This window comes from Erythranthe guttata, chromosome 3, assembly GCF_056151865.1.
Source record: "Erythranthe guttata isolate IM_541 chromosome 3, IM_541, whole genome shotgun sequence".
NCBI lineage: Eukaryota > Viridiplantae > Streptophyta > Magnoliopsida > Lamiales > Phrymaceae > Erythranthe > Erythranthe guttata.
Window position 1 is genome coordinate 6,580,088 of NC_142535.1, and position 11,201 is coordinate 6,591,288.

General features: G+C 36.1%; 1 pseudogene across 1 annotated transcript; it reads right to left on the bottom strand.

Moving 5' to 3' along the window:
* Nucleotides 1-4,865: 4,865 nt before the first annotated feature.
* On the bottom strand, nucleotides 4,866-7,814 carry LOC148771657 (uncharacterized; annotated as a pseudogene). Its single transcript, XR_016030269.1, has 4 exons — nucleotides 7,772-7,814; nucleotides 5,594-7,381; nucleotides 5,394-5,512; nucleotides 4,866-5,316 (listed from the first exon to the last, which is right to left on the bottom strand). The product of XR_016030269.1 is annotated as an uncharacterized LOC148771657 (transcript).
* Between the last annotated feature and the right edge of the window lie 3,387 nt (nucleotides 7,815-11,201).

Sequence of the window (11,201 nt, forward strand, 5' to 3'; positions counted from 1 at the left end):
GTCCGACCGGTTCAACCGCGACCCGGTAGAAAGACGGTCTGGTTCATCGTCAAAACCCGGGAAAGTGGAAAACCGGAGTCAGAGAGAGTACAAAACTCTGGTTCAACCGGCAAAAATCAGAGAAACCAGAAACCGGGGGAAGAACCGGGTTTTAACTCGAAATAAGATGTCGTGGGCGAAACTAGACGGAGGGTGGTAGGATTTGGTCGGCGAAGACTGCAGGTGGTCAGATCTGATCGGATTGGCGGTGGGTGGCGGAGATCTGTGGTGGCCGGTGGGTTATTGAAGGCGGATCTTAAGAAAGAAAAAGGATGAATGATGTGAAATTGAAGAAAAATAAGGACGGAAGGAGGAAAACCTTTTGAATATTGTTAGCTCCAGCGCCGATCTCGCTCCTCCAGCTCCGTCGTCACCAGAAACCTACACCGATAACCGTATTGAACAACCTTGATGACCTAGATTCAGTGAGGAGTGCTTGTGCGCCGTGAACAGATAAACATGCACACTAAAACAAAATGGATTTTTAAACTGAGAAAATGAATATTCATGCCTGCTAAGTGTTTGAGATATTGTGCTATTTATAGCACAGAATACATGCGAGCATTCCCTTTTGGGAAGATGCTGAAGTGGCGCCTAGATGGCGTGACTAATGCGCTGGCGAGCGCACATTGGTCCACGTCATTTAGTTACAATAAATTGAATAAAACAATAAAAGAAGTCTAACTTACTAATACGTTTTTATTAATGAAAACGCGCTTCTTCTCCAATTACTTCAACTATCCGTTTGTCTTACATGGGCGATCATAACAAATATGAGAATAAACAAATTATTGAAGAGGTGCTCCGTTAAGATGGGAAGGTGAGAATAAGAAAGAAAGAAGAAAAAAAAAAGGAGAGAAGCTGGAGAGGATTGGTGAAAGGAGAAAGAGAGAAGGGTATTAAATAAAAGATTAAAATCTATATCTATATAAGATATAAAAGATGAACTCCACATTCAATTGATTGACATTTGGCCATTTAATAAGGTGGCATGGATCGAACAAGGCCATGCACTGGGCCTGGTGGGAGAAGATGTGTACGGCGAAAGAATATGGTGGTATGGGATTTCGAGATCTTCGATCTTTCAATTTGGCGCTACTTACGAAACAGGCGTGGAGGATACTGACGAATCCTAACTCTCTCTTGGCACGAATTATTTCTGCTCGTTTCTTCCCACGTGGCAACTTGTTTGATGCTGGAATCGGTTTTCGTCCCTCTTCCACTTGGAGAAGCATTCGGCAGTTGATACCATTTTTAAGGAAAAGTATTCGCCGACAAATTTGAAATGACCTCGATACCTCGATTTGGGCAGACCCATGGCTTCGAGATGGCAATAACTTCAAGGTGATAACTAAAAGGCCTAACTACTCAGCGTTCCCGGACAAAGTAGCAGACATGATCGACCCTCAATCTCAATCTTGGAATCTAAGCGTTGTAGAAGGGGTGTTTTGGCAGGTTGATGTAGAGAGAATTTTGGAAGTCCCACTTGGTCGTGGGCAAACAAACGACAAGTGGATTTGGCACTTTACACCGAATGAGAATTTTTCTGTACGATCGTGTTATCATGCGATCATTACATCCTCATCGGTGCCGGATAATGCAGTGATGGATGGTGGGAATAACGAAGAAAACGCTCAACGTTGGAAACAGATTTGAGGTTTGTCCATCCCACCAAAAATACGGATCTTTTTGTGGCGGGTCTGTGGAAATTCGCTTTCCTCAAATGCCGAACTTTATAGGAGGAAGGTGAGTAGTTCTCCAATCTGTGGTAGGTGAAACAATGGCATGGAAACAACCATGCACGCCCTCCTTGAATGTAGTGATGCAGGGGTTGCATGAACTAATTTATTGGGGCCACAACATCACTGGCGGATCTTCGAATCGAATTGGCAATGGTTTTTGGGTATATCCGATTCCCTCAATGATTGTGATTTTTTGGTAGCGGTGGTCCTTGCATGGAAGCTCTGGGAAATACGTAATAAGGCCATCAAAGGAGAAGAGGAGTCGCAAGTCCTTGATCTCGTGGCCTGGTGCAAAAGCTATCTAGCAACATACACAACGGCGCAATTTAGACCAAATGAGAGCATGCAGCCGGCACACCCAAGGTGACATGATTTCAATTTCATCCATGTGTCCATTGGTTGAAATAAATCATCAAAAAACATATCATCATTTTATTTCCTCCACCTATTAATTCTTTCCACGTCATGTTTGCAATTTGATATTATTAGGTGACAATTAATTTGGCTCTCCTTAATTATAGAAATGAGCAATCAAGTCTTTCCAATCACAAGCCATATCTCCGAATTTTACCAGTGTTGCACACGTTTTTTTTAAACATTGTTGCATAACGTTTTCTTATTTTTCGCCTTACTTTCAAATTGCAAATTTATCACCACAAATTATTTATTTTGTTTCAGCAAGTTACTGACTTTTTTTTTTTCTACCTTCTCCCCCAATCTTTTACTATTTCAAATTCACCCACAACAAGATGGCATGTTATCCGGACTTTAAATTTCAAATTCACCCACAGTTAGTCTTAATTTATATCCATGTCTATATACTATACAAAAGATGAATTCCACACCTAATTGCTTGACATTTGGAAATTTTAATTGGTGACATCATATGTGGCCGTTTCATTGGTGGAAATAAATCATCAAACAACGTGTCATCATTAAATTTATTTATCTCCCTACAATTGCCACGTCATTTGTTTTAATTTCTACATTTAACATATTCTCAATTGGTATATATACAAATTATTATTTAGTTCTTTCGAATTCCTTTTAATTATAGCAAATATATGAATATTTTATCCATTAATTTAAATATAATTCCTTTTAATTAAAATCCGATTGATTGATTTAAGGAATACAAGGGTTTATTCTATGTTATACCGAATTGATCTTTATTATTCATGTACACACAAACACACACACATCCAGATTGGTGAGTGTAGATCAATGATAGAAATAACCGGGATAAAAGATTGATTCAAAAATATAACTACAACTTTTCTCACTTTACCATTTGTAAGTTAATTTAATAAATAATTTCAATTGAACCATAAATACGAGCATGTATTTTCACATCTATTGTATTTATTTATATAATATATTATATATAATGTATATAATATATATCTTGGTTGGTTTTAAATTGTTGGAAGTTATAAAAGTATTTTTGCCCAATCACATATATTTTTACCATTTACGGCCTTCTTAATTCATGGTTACCTGTACTTCACCCGTGCATGGCACGTATGCCAGTTTAAAATGATAAGAATAATACTATGTAAGTGATTATCAATTTTTAACAACTTTAATTCAAGTAAAACAAAATGAAATGAATTCAAAGAAAGATAAAATTTATTTTTTAATCATGAGTTGTAATACATGAAATGCAATTAAATGTTACAAAGAAGAAAAGGCAAAGAGCGAAACGTGATATGAAAATTAAATGAAATCATTTAAAACATAAATAAATAAATAAATAAATTTATTTCAGATTTCTAAAATTTAACTTAAAACATATTGATTTTAATTTTTTGAAAATTATTTTCAATTAAACCCAATTAGATGATTGATTCAACAATCAACTACTTTAGTTAATAGGTGTTGGATTAATTAATTCGTTTAAATTTTTTAAATTGATTTCAACTAATAGAACACATGTACAATGTTGATTATACTTCAACTTAATTATTTGTACCTCAATAATATTTCATTGATTTATGCTAATTGAGATCCCACAATTATTTTGAAAACGCAATAATTAATTAATGTAATTAATTATATAATTAGGTCATATGTTCCTCTTAGGACAATATGCGTTTCCGTATGCCTTTAGCGAACATAGATGTAGGAATCACATCGACCATTCCAAACCTTGTGATGAGATAAAACTTTTTCAAAAAATCCCTCATTCTTAATTTTATTAAGAATTATTTCAAGCTATAAAGAAAAATCAATTTGTTGAATTTTTCTTTCCTTATCCCAACAGTTGAATTATGTGTAGCCCTTTGCAATAGTGCATTAAGACGTGTTAGCAGAGAGTGCTATTGTAAGGTAATGAGTAATTCGTGACATAATGATGTAGGTAGCCATAGAAAATTATGCTAGACTAACATGGTCGGCTAGATTAATTAGGGACTGCATTAGTTTGGTATAATTAGTTCTACAAGAATATTTGATTGGTAGGTTAGATTTGACACACAAAGATTTTGACTTCGCGAGATTAACTTTGGTCACTATCAAGTGTGAGGAAAAATACGTTAGGATCATATAAATGATATTATTGATTGTGATCTAATATTAATAGTAATACTAATACTCATACTACTATTGATCGTAATACTAATATTAATATTAATACTGTAACACCCAGTATTTTTTTATTACAATTCCAATTTCGGGCCTCGATATATATTTAATTAAGTTTGGGTACTAGTTTATATATTTGAGAAAGGATAAGTAATAAAGAACAAAGAAAGTTGGAGGGCCTAAATGCAATAATGGGAAAACATAGCCATCCTACTCGCCCGTGTATTTATCAAGGTTCTAAATATCGGTTATCGGGTCCGAGGCGGTTAGGGACCGCCACACGATAAATCGGCGCGACGGTGATTTATCGGAGATATATCGGAAATAAATCGGTTTTTAGATTTAGTGTAATATATTTCTAAATATTATTTGTAAATACTTAAAACGTATAAAAAAAATTTAAACATGATTCTCTCCCCATGGTTTATATATAATTATATATTAATCACATAGAAAGTTTTAATAATAGTAAGATCATAATACAAAAAAATTCTTAATAAATACAAATACTACACAAATTTTGTGCATTCAAAATTATGTTTTTGCATTGCAATTTGCAAACAGATACAAAAATAACAAAAGGCATAAACTATGTTCATTGGATCACTACTTAGATTTCCGATTCTTAATTCTTCTCCATATCCTTCCAGCACTTGTACACCATCGGGTTCAAATTCGAACTCATCTTCGTCAACATCCTCATCCGTTTCTTCATCATTCGAGATAAATTCTTCGTCATGTAGTTCTCTTATTTCATCCACTTCATCATCATCTTAACCTCCACCGGCTATCCATCCTTGGGCCATACTCGCTTCATTAGCTAGAAGAGAATCTCTTGTCTTATCATCCTTCATTTTTTTTTCTTTTTGTTGAGTATCTTTGAGTTGAATTGGACATAAACTAAATTGTTCAACCTCGTTGTATCTAGTCTATTCCTTTTCTTTGTATGCAACTACAATGAAAAAAATATTTTATAGTCACATTTTAATAGTTACCAAATATGAATAATGACATTAGTAGTTTACTTACCCCTTCAAAAGTGCTCCAATTTCTTTCACATCCGGATGAACTAGTAGTCAAGGCAAGAATCCTCACAGCCATTTTTTGTAAGTTGGAAGCGTGATTGCCAAAATTAGACCACCATTCCACTATTTAAAGAATATATAATCAATTGATTATTAACTATAATTATTGATTAATTAAATAATAAATTATTAAATTAGCCATACCCGGATCAAAATCATCATTGTTGATGCATGACCGCAAAGCGTAGGATCTTCCAAATGATGCTTCTTTCTTCTTGTACATTGGCAATTCATTGTTTAAGATAGTTTGATGTGTTGCCAAATCTTTTGGGTAAAACCTTTCAATGCAATCAAATAACCCATCCGTGATAGATGCTTGAAGTTGTATGCTTGAGTCTTGATAAAAATAATGAGGATTCGGAAAATAGGCGGCCAAATGAAGTGAACTATCAAGTCGACCTTTTGCCTTTTCTTCGACAATATTCAAAATAGGTTTGTAAGCACTTTCATTATTATTGAACACCTCCTTGATTTCTCTTTTTGCCTTTTCAAGTTCCCCATACAAGAAAGCCATAGATGGCTTTCGATCACCATCCACAAGCCGAAGCACTCGGACTAGTGGAGCAAACACTTTCAGGCATTTCATTACCCCATTCCACCACGACAAATCTAACACAATGGCGTACGACACTTTTCCTTTAATTGTTTTTGAATGTTTGCATTTTTCCCACTTGCTATCGGTAAACATTTTTCGTAAACTATCTTTCTTCTCCATCAGACTTTGCAAGGTAAGAAACGAAGTAGAAAACCTTGTAACTCCGGGCCTCACTATATCTCTTTTTTTAGTAAACTTCCTCATCAATGCGAGTGAGCTATGGTGTGCATAAAGAAATATAGTGAGTGTCTTTGCTTTTTCAATCACACTCTTGAATTTGGAAAGCTTTCCAATTCCTTCGAGCATGAGATTCAACGTATGAGTAGCACATGAAGTGCAAAACAAAGATGGACGTTTCTCTAAGAGCTTCTTGGCCGCATTCATATTGTTGGAAGCATTGTCCGTTACAACTTGAACTACTTTATCTTCCCCAATATCTTCAATGCATTTGTCTACATAATCAAAAATGTAAGCTCCGGTATGTCCTTCACTAGAAGTTTCTTTTGAAGAGATGAAAGTAGAACCAAATCTACAATTAACACACAAATTCATGATGCTTCTTCTTTTTCGATCGGTCCAAGCATCCGTCATGATTGAACACCCCGTAAAAGCCCACTCTTCTTCGTGTTTCTTGAGTGATGCTTTAGTTAATTCAACTTCTTTTTTCAATAATGGTTCTCGAAGTTGATATGGACTTGGAGGTATATATCTTGGACCAAATTGCCCGACCGCCTCGACAAATCTTCGGAAACTATCATTATCCATGGCATTGAAGGCGATGCCGGACTCGTACACCCATCTGGCCATCTATTCATCGACTTTTTGCTTTCTTTCTTTGGAAATTGCTTCATTGATGTTTCGTTGTCTTGCATTCATCTTTGAATCAAGATTCATCGACTTTGAAAACTTATCTATAGGGCCAACCATGTTAGGAGCTTTCCTCTTTCCACTGTCCCAAATTGAAACATCATCGTCATCCTCGTCCTCCGCAATATCCACTTCCTCTCTAACTTCACTTTCTTGTTTCTTCTTTGCTTTATTATTTGATTGATAATTTTCAATGGAAGTCTTACAATCAAGCCTAGCTTCGTCGGTGGCACGTGGACAATTCTTCACTTGTCCTTTCAATCCGGCAATATGAGACTTGAATCTACTAATCCCTCCACTCGTAATCTTTCCACAAAAATCACATTTAATTTTATCACGATTTGAGGGATTGGCAATATGCCCATATTTCCATCCCACATCTTCGGAATTAGGGCGCAAAATGGAACCAACCGCTTCAACGTTTTCATTTGAAGCATGGGAATCTTCAATGGATTCACTATTCATCTTTCCTAAACAATCAATTAAAAATAAACTAATCAAAATTAGAAAAAAACAAAGGAAAAAAAAAAGTAATGGAGCACACATATACAGACTACACAGAGCCACACCAAAACTGAAAATTAAAAAGATAAACCAATTTCGAACCGCTATACAAATATACAATTGATTGAAAAAATTACCAGTTGAAAAGTAAAAGAAATGGCACCATGATCGTACAACCCTCAATTGAAAATTAATAAAAAATTACACAAAGTTGATCAAAGAACTGCCCTGAAATGTAAACTCTTGCCAACATTTTACATAGCCCGACAAATAATTTGACATTACAAGTTCACAACCCAACAATCTACACTAATCTATAGCCCAAATGCAGCTCAAGAATTGATCAAAGAAGTTACCTGTCAGTTGGAAACTCAGCCGCTGTCAGTTTTGTTAAGCGCCTGTCACGACCGATATTTAGAACACAGGTATTTATACGCGTTTCATCCTCTCCAAATTTATCTCTCTTTTGTCTCTTGCTCTCTCTCCTTCTCTTTTCTCGTTTATTGATTCAAGAAATTTCAGAAAATAATGGAAATTCTGAGTAGAAAAAGTATTGAGAGGAATTGGTGGAAGAATAATTGAAAGGGAAAAGAGGTAATTTCCAATTTAGCTGAGAGAGAAGATGAAACACGTGAATTAATTTCACAATGTGTTTTTAACTTTTCTTAAACTCTAAACTAAATCTTAGTTAGTGGGCTAAGTAGGGTTAAGTAGTGCTTAGTGGATTTAATTATGGAATTTATCTTAACTTCCTATCTAACCCACTAACCCATTATCTTGAGTGCTCTTGTGGTTGGTTTTCTTGCAGATCATGGGCTGAGAAGTGGAAGCTTGGCAAGTCTATAAATACCAAACTCAAGACTCAAGATTAATACAGATTTCGAGGAAACAAAAATAGAGCTGAAGTTTTAATCTCGAGAATTTTAGAGTGTTTTTCTAGGATCTGTTGTACGTACTCCTTATGAGTACATTCTTTGAAATCTAGAATTTTTAATATTTTTCTTTTAGTATCTAGATTTGGTTGTAAGAGTGATCTTGAAAAAGATTTACTCATAAGGAAGAAGTTTTCGCACTCTTCTGTTTGTATTCTTAGAATACTATTTTTAATATATTTTTCCGTCCTGTAAAGGACAAGTTCACAAGTCTTTACTTGTGAACATTTTTAATTCTGAGCATTGTCTTTTAATCTTTATATTTCCGCTGCATGTTGTTTCAAGTGTCATAACACTTTAGATAACATCTCTGTATAATACGAATTCGGGACCATAAATTCTTTCAATTGGCATCAAGAGCCAACACTTGACGTATACTAAGTGTTTGTTCCTATTTTCCTTACAGAAACGAATTCGTGATGGATACTCAGATGACTGCTTCTATGCGACCTCCTGTACTTGATGGCACGAACTACACCTACTGGAAAGTCAAGATGAGGGCGTACATCAAAGCCATTGATGAGAGAGCATGGAGATCTATTCTCACTGGATGGAAGCCACCAACTATCACAGATGTGGACGGAGATGTTTTTCCAACTCCAGAATTACGGTGGACACCAGACGATCTATCAAATGCTAACCAAAACTCAAAGGCGTTAAATGCAATTTTTAATTCAGTAGATTTAACAATGTTTAAATTAATCTCTGTATGCACTTCTGCAAAGGATGCTTGGGAAATTCTTCAGCTACATTGTGAGGGATCAGATAGTGTCAAAAGAACCAAGCTCAGATTACTCTCTTCCAAATTTGAGAGACTGAGAATGGAGGAAACTGAAACAATTTCTCAGTACAATGAGAAGTTGATTGATTTGGCTAATGAATTTCAATCCTTAGGTGGTCCCTTGAGCAACGAGACACTAGTGAATAAGGTATTGAGAACTCTTCCAGAAAGGTTCAGCATGACAGTTACTGCTATTGAGGAGGCTAAAGACACATCATCTCTACGGCTGGACGAGTTAATTGGTAGTCTCAAGTCCAGAGAAATGAACTTCGAAGATCAAAGAAAGGAGAAAGGAAAAGCTATCTCAAATGCACTCCAGGCAGAATTAGAAAAGGAAGATGTTGCTCCGGAATATGATGATGATGCAGAAGAATGCCTCAACAATGTGGCATTTCAGATTCAGAAGTTCAATAGGGCGTACAGACGAAGTGAAATCAAGCCCAGACAGTTATTTCCAGAAGGGTCTCCACAAAATCGACAAACTCAGCCCCGGAACAGATCAATTCCACAGAGAACATTTTCTCAAACACCTTCTCAAAACAATTTAAAAAATTCTTCTTTTATTCGTTCAAATTCTGAACCACCTAACTTAGATCATATTAAATGCAGGGCCTGTTCAGGATTTGGACATTATGCTAATGAATGTGCAAATACCTTGAGAAGGAGAGGAATGAGTTTGATTTGTGCTGTCAGTGATGAGGAGGAAGAACAACCTGAACAGTCAGAGGAACAACAATCCTCTAAACAAGCTCTTTCTGTCAGATATCTCACTGAAAGTTTCTCTGAAACAGAATCCCAAGGAGTCTCTCTGGATGCTGCAACACTTTCTGAAACACTTTCAGTTTGTGAGTTAAATACTGATCATTATACATGTTTAAACTCTATTTCTGTGAATGCAGCAGAATACAGTAATGAAGCAGTCAGTGATGATGAAGAAATGTGTAAGAAGCTGATCAGAAACTTGGAGAAGAAGACTCAAGCTCTAGATGTAGCCAACAAGGAAAATTCCTCCCTCAAAGAAACAATCACACATTTGGAGGTTGGAATCACCAAGAAGGATCTTGAACTGGCAAAAGTGAAAGAAGAACTCAAAAAGGCAACTCTAGCAATCAAGAGGATGAACACTGGCACAACTAAACTCGAAGAGATTGTGTCAATGGAAAAGCACTACAAACATGAGGGGCTAGGGTTCAAAAAACAAATGAAGCCAGTTAAGGAGAAAGAAATTGTCTTTGTAAAAGAAAAGGGTGCAAACAGAAAGGATTGCAGGAAGTCCACAGTCACCACTCCAGATTCCAGAATAAGAGGTTATATTTGTCATTATTGTTTCTCACCAGGACACATTCGTCCATTTTGTGAAAAACTCAGCAGTGACAAAATGTTGTATAAAATAATCCACAACACCTCAAGGAACACCTCAAAGGAAAAAGTAGAATCTACCAAAAGGGAGTGTAAAATATGGACTCCCAAAGGTAAACTTTTGTGCAAAGCAGTATACACCTCCTTAAATGCTAACATTTCAGGTTCATGGTACTTTGATAGTGGATGCTCTAGGCACATGACTGGAACAAAGGAATTTCTATCAAACTACCACACACTTAATGGAGGACGTGTAACCTATGGAGGAGGTGCTAAAGGCAAAGTGGTTGGACGTGGAACACTCAGTATTGAGGGACTCCCAAAACTTTCAAATGTCCTACATGTTGAAGGATTGGGGTCAAACCTTATCAGTATCAGTCAATTGTGTGATGATGATCTACGTGTAGAGTTTGATAAATACTGTTGCTCTGTGTTTGATAATCGAAATCACTGTGTATTGACAGGTTCCAGATCAATGGATAATTGCTATCAAACTGGTGACACCATATCTTGCAAGAGCTCAAGAGTAAGTGAAGTAGAGCTATGGCACCAGAAGCTAGGACACACAAACTTCAAAAATCTGAAGCTGCTCAACAAATACAATGCCATAAGAGGAGTACCAGATCTCAAGATCAAGGATATTCCTATATGTGGAATGTGCCAGAAGGGAAAGCAAACCAGAGTACCACACAAAGTGTTACAACACGTTGGTAC